The 7,656-nt window shown below is 63.8% G+C and overlaps 1 pseudogene; it reads right to left on the reverse strand.

Annotated features, from left to right (window-relative positions):
- Positions 1-3,417: 3,417 nt before the first annotated feature.
- On the reverse strand, positions 3,418-7,056 carry LOC134165285 (uncharacterized; annotated as a pseudogene).
- Between the last annotated feature and the right edge of the window lie 600 nt (positions 7,057-7,656).

Consider the following 7,656-nt stretch of genomic DNA (forward strand, 5'->3'; position numbering starts at 1 on the left):
CGGGGGGAGGATGGAAGGTGGGGGTCACCCCAAAGTGGGGTCAATGGGAGAGGGCTCACCCCAAAATGGGGGGGGGAAGAGAAGTTACCCCAAAATGGGGGGATGGAGGGAAGGGGGGGTCACCCCCAAAGTGGGGGGGAGAACGGGGACCCCGAAATAGGGGGGTGGGCGGCAGAGGGAGGGGGGGATGGAGAAAGAGGAGGGCCCCCCAAAATGGGGTCAGTGGGTGAGGGGTTACCTTGAAATTAGGGGGGGTCACCCCCAAAGTGGGGGGGAAAACGGGGACCCCAAAATGGGGGGGATGGAGGAGATGGGGTCACCCCAAAATGGGGTCAATGGGAGAGGGGTGAACCCCAAAATACGGGGGGAGGCACTGAAAAGTTTTCACCCCAAAATGGGGGGGGGGAAGGGACAGGGAGGGGGCTGCACCCCAAAACGGGGGGGGGGGTGGGGGGGGAGCCTCACCCCAAAATGGGGGGGCAGTGACAGGAGGGGGCTGAGCCCCAAACTGGGGTTTGGGGGGGATGGGGGGGGGAAGCCCCAAATCCCTCAGTGCCAGGCCCGGGGTCACCCCACAAGGGCCGGGGGGGGGGGGGGGGTCCCCGAATCCTCCCGATGGGGGGGGAGGGGGGGCAGAGTCACCCCAAAATGGGGCTGGGGGGGGGGGGTGCACGAATCCCACCCCTAGAACAGGGCTGAGGGGGCCCCCAATGGGGGTGCGGGGGGGGCAGCCCCCCCCCTGCAGGCTCGGGGGGTCCCCGGGGGGTCCCGGCCCCCCCGGGGCTCTGGATCCCCCCCCCGGGGCGCAGCGCATGCGGGGGGGGGGCGCGGGGGGGCCCCGGAGCGGGGGGGGGCCAGGGCGGGGGGGGGGGCGCGGGGGGGGCTCAGAGGGGGTCGAGCATCGTCCGGGGGAAGGTTGGGGGGGGGAGATGTGGGGCGGGGGGGGGGGGGATGGGGGATGTGGGGCAGGGGGATGGGGAGGGGGGGAGATGGGGGAGATGGAGGATGCGGGGTGTGGGGCGGGGGATGCTGGGGGGAGGCGGATGGGGGCTGTGGGGCAGGTGATGGAGATGTGGGGCTGGGGCGGGAGGAGATGGAGGATGCGGGATGTGGGGCGGAGGATGCGGGATGTGGGGCGGAGGATGCGGGATGTGGGGCGGAGGATGCTCCGGGGCGGCGGATGGGGGATGTCGGGCGGGGGATGTGGGATGTGTGGATGCGGGATGTGGGGAGGAGGATGCGGTGGGGCGGGGGAGGATGTGATGCTCCGGGCGGGGATGATGGGGCGATGTGTGGATGCGGGATGTGGGGAGGAGGATGCGGGATGTGGGGCGGGGGATGCGGAATGTGGGGCGGGGGATGCGGGATGTGGGGCGGGCGATGCTGTGGGGCGCGGATGGGGGGGTGCGGGGCTCGGTGGGGCGGCGGGGGATGAGGATGCGGATGGGGCCGGGAGGGGGTGGGGGGGGGGCTCTGGCCTGCGCGGCTCCGGCTGCGGCGCTGTGGGGCGCGGTGGGGCGCGGCGGTCGCTGGCCGTGGGGCGCGGTGGGGCGCGGGGGCCGTGGGGCGGCGGCGGCGGCGGCGGCTGCTGCAGCGGGAGGGGCGGGGGAGGGGGGAGGGGCGGGGGGAGGGGCTGGCGGGGGGAGGGGCCACGGCCGGACCCACGAGGGGGAACCCGAGGCTGCCCCATAGAGACCCGTGGGTGCCCCATAGACACGCATAGGGACCCATAGGCACTCATAGGTACCCATGGCATCCCCCTAGAGACCCACAGGGAGCCATAGGGACCCATAGCTGCCCCATAGAGACCCACAGGAAGCCATAGGGACCCACGGCTGCCCCAGAGAGACCCACAGGGAGCCATAGGGACCCATGGCTGCCCCATAGAGACCCATAGGGAGCCATAGGGACCCATGGCTGCCCCATAGAGACCCACAGGGAGCCATAGGGACCCATGGCTGCCCCATAGACACACACCACAGAGGGACCCATAGCTACCCCATGCCATAGGGACCCATGGCTGCCCCATAGAGACCCACAGGAAGCCATAGGGACCCATGGCTGCCCCACAGACACACATAGGGACCCATAGCTGCCCCATAGAAACCCACAGGGAGCCATAGGGACCCATGGCTGCCCCATAGAGACCCAAAGGGACCCATAGGCACTAGTAGGTACCCACGGCATCCCCCTAGAGACCCATAGGGAGCCATAGGGACCCACGGCTACCTCATAGACGTACAGAGGGACCCATAGCTGCCCCATAGAGACCCACAGGGAGCCATAGGGACCCATGGCTGCCCCATAGAGACCCACAGGAAGCCATAGGGACCCACGGCTGCCTCCTAGACACACAGAGGGACCCATAGCTGCCCCATAGAGACCCACAGAGAAACACAGACAACTATAGGGACCCATGGGTGCCCCACTGAGACCCACAGGGAGTCATAGGGATCCATGGCTGCCCCATAGGAGCCCATAGGGAACCACAGAAGACCCATGGAAGACCCACAGGGACCCATAGAGACCCATAGAGTCCCATGGCTGCTCCATAGGGACCCACAGGGACCCATAGACACTCACAGCAGCCCCACAGAGTCCAACAGGGATCCATAGACACGCATGGCTGCCCCACAGAGACCCATAGAGACCTACTGCAGCCCCACAGACACCCATAGCATCCCCATAGAGACCTACAGGGACCCACAGAGACCCATAGGGACTCATAGGTACCCACAGCATCCCCATAGAGACCCACAGGGACTCAAAGACACTCATAGAAACCCATGGCTGCCCCACAGAGACCTACAGTAGCCCCACAGAGACCCACTGCATCCCCGTAGAGACCTACAGAGACCCATAGAGACCCATAGGCACTCACAGCAGCCCCATAGAGACCCACAGACGCTCATGGCAGCCCCATAGAGACCCACAGGGACTCATAGAGACCCATAGGCACTCACAGCAGCCCCATAGAGATCCACAGGCACTCATAGACACCCATAGAGACCCACAGCTGCCCCACAGAGACCCATAGCATCCCCATAGAGACCTACAGGGACCCACAGAGACCCATAGGGACTCATAGGTACCCACGGCATCCCCATAGAGACCCACAGGGACTCATAGACACTCATAGAGACCCATGGCTGCCCCATAGAGACCCATAGAGACCTAGGGCAGCCCCACAGAGACCCATAGCATCCCCACAGAAACCTACAGGGACCCATAGACACTCATAGAGACCCATGGCTGCCCCATAGAGACCCATAGAGACCTAGGGCAGCCCCACAGAGACCCATAGCATCCCCACAGAAACCTACAGGGACCCATAGAGACCCACAGAGACCCACGGCTGCCCCATAGAGACCCATAGAGACCTAGGGCAGCCCCACAGAAACCTACAGGGACCCATAGAGACCCACAGCTGCCCCATAGAGACCCATAGAGACTTACGGCAGCCCCACAGAGACCCACAGCATACCCATAGAGACCTACAGGGACCCATAGGGACCCACAGAGGCCCATGGCTGCCCCATAGAGACCCATAGAGACCCGTAGCATCCCCATAGAGACCTACAGGGACCCATAGAGACCCATAGAGACTTATGGTAGCCCCACAGAGACCCATAGCATCCCCATAGAGACCTACAGGGACCCATAGAGACCCATAGAGACTTATGGCAGCCCCACAGAGACCCATAGCATCCCCACAGAAACCTACAGGGACCCATAGAGACGACAGCTGCCCCATAGAGACCTAGGGCAGCCCCATAGAGACCCATAGCATCACCATAGAGACCCATAGCATCCCCACAGAAACCTACAGGGACCCATAGAGACCCACAGCTGCCTCATAGAGACCTAGGGCAGCCCCATAGAGACCCATAGCATCCCCATAGAGACCCATAGCATCCCCATAGAGACCTACAGGGACCCATAGAGACCTACAGGGACCCATAGAGACCCATAGAGACATAGGGCAGCCCCACAGAGACCCACAGCATCCCCATAGAGACCTACAGGGACCCATAGAGACCCATAGAGACTTATGGCAGCCCCACAGAGACCCATAGCATCCCCATAGAGACCTACAGGGACCCATAGGGACCCACAGAGACCCATGGCTGCCCCATAGAGACCTAGGGCAGCCCCACAGAGACCCATAGCATCACCACAGAAACCTACAGGGACCCACAGGGACCCACGGCTGCCTCATAGAGACCCATAGAGACTTATGGCAGCCCCACAGAGACCCATAGCATCCCCACAGAAACCTACAGGGACCCATAGAGACGACAGCTGCCCCATAGAGACCTAGGGCAGCCCCATAGAGACCCATAGCATCCCCATAGAGACCCATAGCATCCCCATAGAGACCTACAGGGACCCATAGAGACCTACAGGGACCCATAGAGACCCATAGAGACATAGGGCAGCCCCACAGAGACCCACAGCATCCCCATAGAGACCTACAGGGACCCATAGAGACCCATAGAGACGTATGGCAGCCCCACAGAGACCCATAGCATCCCCATAGAGACCTACAGGGACCCATAGGGACCCACAGAGACCCATGGCTGCCCCATAGAGACCCAGGGCAGCCCCACAGAGACCCATAGCATCCCCACAGAAACCTACAGGGACCCACAGGGACCCACGGCTGCCTCATAGAGACCCATAGAGACTTATGGCAGCCCCACAGAGACCCACAGCATACCCACAGAAACCTACAGGGACCCATAGAGATCCACAGCTGCCTCATAGAGACCTAGGGCAGTCCCATAGAGACCCATAGCATCCCCATAGAGACCCATAGCATCCCCATAGAGACCTACAGGGACCCATAGAGACCTACAGGGACCCATAGAGACCCATAGAGACATAGGGCAGCCCCACAGAGACCCACAGCATCCCCATAGAGACCTACAGGGACCCATAGAGACCCATAGAGACGTATGGCAGCCCCACAGAGACCCATAGCATCCCCATAGAGACCTACAGGGACCCATAGGGACCCACAGAGACCCATGGCTGCCCCATAGAGACCCAGGGCAGCCCCACAGAGACCCATAGCATCCCCACAGAAACCTACAGGGACCCACAGGGACCCACGGCTGCCTCATAGAGACCCATAGAGACTTATGGCAGCCCCACAGAGACCCACAGCATACCCACAGAAACCTACAGGGACCCATAGAGATCCACAGCTGCCTCATAGAGACCTAGGGCAGTCCCATAGAGACCCATAGCATCCCCATAGAGACCCATAGCATCCCCATAGAGACCCATAGCAGCCCCATAGAGCCCCACAGAGACCCATGGCTGCCCCACAGGGCCCCACAGCGCCCTGGGCACTCACGCTCGGTGCAGCCGGGGCCGCCGTGCGCGGTCATGGAGCAGTCGCAGGTGAAGCCGTCCCATTGCTGCAGGCAGACCCCGTGGTGCGAGCAGGACTCCTCCGTGCACGTGGTGCTGGGGCCTGCGGCACCGGGGGAGTCACCCCCGGGCACCCCAATGCACCCCCATACACCCCAATGCACCCCAGTGCATCCCCCATGCACCCCAATGCATCCCAATGCATCCCAATGTACCCCCCTTGCACCTCAATGCATCCCCCGTGCACCCCAGTGCATCCCTTGCACCCCAATGCACCCCAGTGCACCCCAATGAATCCCCCTTGTACCCCAGTGCACCCCAATGCACCCCAATGCATCCCCCTTGTACCTCAATGCATCCCCCTTGCACCCCAGTGCATCCCCCGGGCACCCCAGTGCACCCCAATGCATCCCCCTTGCACCTCAATGCATCCCAATGCACCCCAGTGCATCCCCCTTGTACCCCAGTGCACCCCAATGAATCCCCCTTGCACCCCAATGCATCCCAATGCACCCCAGTGCATCCCCCAATGTACCCCAGTGCACCCCAATGCACCCCAATGCATCCCCCTTGCACCTCAATGCATCCCCCTTGCACCCCAGTACATCCCCTGTGCACCCCTGTGCACCCCAATGCACCCCAGTGCATCCCCTTGCACCCCAATGCATTCCCCTTGCACCCCAATGCACCCCCATACACCCCAATGCATCCCCCGTGCACCCCAATGTACCTCAATGCATCCCCTTGCACCCCAGTGTACCCCAATGCATCCCCCTTGCACCCCAATGCACCCCCCCGGCCCTCGTGCATCCCTGTGTGCCCTTGTGCACCCCACTGCCCCCTGTGCACCCCAATGCATCCCCTTGCACCCCAATGCACCCCCATGTGCATCCTTACACACCCCTGTGCACACCCAGGCACCCTCCTGTGCCCCCCCCCCCAAGTGTCCCCATAACCCTGGTGTCCCCCCCATTCCCCTGACCCCCCCCCAATGTCCCTGGTCCCCCTGTACCCCAGTGTCCCTCCATCCCCACTGTGTCCCTGGTCCCCCCGTATCCCTCCATCCCCACTGGGTCCCTGGTGTCCCCATCCCCTTGGTGCCCCCTCGTCCCTGGTCCCCCCCCCACCCCTCCATCCCCTGTATCCCCGCTGTCTCCATCCCCCCAGTGCCCCCCCATCCCTTGGTGCCCCCCATCCCCACCGTGTCCCCGCTCCCCCCTGGTCCCCCTGTGCCCCAATGTCCTCCCATCCCCACTGTGTTCCCCATCCCTGCTCCCCCCATCCCATCCCCATCCCCTGTATCCCCGCTCTCTGCACCCCCCACTTCCCTTAGTGCCCCCATCCCCACCGTGCCCCTGCTCCCCCCCATCCCATCCCCACCCCCTGCATCCCCGCTGTCTCCATCCCTTGGTGCCCCCCATCCCCCGTACCCCCCCCCCGGATCCCCTCTGTCTCCACCCCCCCAGTGCCCCCATCCCGGCCGTGTCCCCGCCCGCCCCTCACCGTCGCAGCCGCGCTGGACGTGCCCCACACGCTGCAGCGCGTCCCCGAGGAGGTCGGGCAGGCGCCCGTTGAGGTCCAGGGAGGCCAAACAGCCCTGGAAGCCCCCGCGCGAGGCCACCAGCTTGGGCAGGCGGGCCAGGAGCGCCCGGCTCGCACCCCCGACGTAGAGCTCCCCTGGGGGGGGACGGGACGGGACACGGGGACACCCATGGGTGCGGGCACCCGACCCCAGGGAGCGCCCCCATGCACCCAGTGCTGCACGTGGGATCACACATGGGGACCCCTCATCGGCAACATGGGTGCCATCAACACCCATGGGTACCCCTCATCCCCCCCATGGGTGCCATCAACACCCATGGGTACCCCCATGCATCCATCCCTATACATGGGATCACCCATGGGTACCCCTCATCCATCCCATGGGTGCCATCAACACCCATGGGTACCCCCATGCATCCATCCCTATACATGGGATCACCCATGGGTACCCCTCATCCGCCACATGGGTGCCATCAACACCCATGGGTACCCCTCATCCATCCCATGGGTGCCATCAACACCCATGGGTACCCCCATGCATCCATCCCCATACATGGGATCACCCATGGGTACCCCTCATCCATCCCATGGGTGCCATCCCTCACCCCATGGGTGCCATCAACACCCTTGGGTATCCCTCATCCACTCCATGGGTGCCATCAACACCCATGGGTGCCATCCCTCACCCATGGGTACCTCTCATCCGCCACATGGGTGCCATCAACACCCATGGGT

This window comes from Pezoporus occidentalis, unplaced genomic scaffold (genome assembly GCF_034315485.1).
Source record: "Pezoporus occidentalis ecotype Australia unplaced genomic scaffold, CSIRO_AGI_Poc_V1 ctg2358, whole genome shotgun sequence".
NCBI classification, from domain to species: domain Eukaryota; kingdom Metazoa; phylum Chordata; class Aves; order Psittaciformes; family Psittacidae; genus Pezoporus; species Pezoporus occidentalis.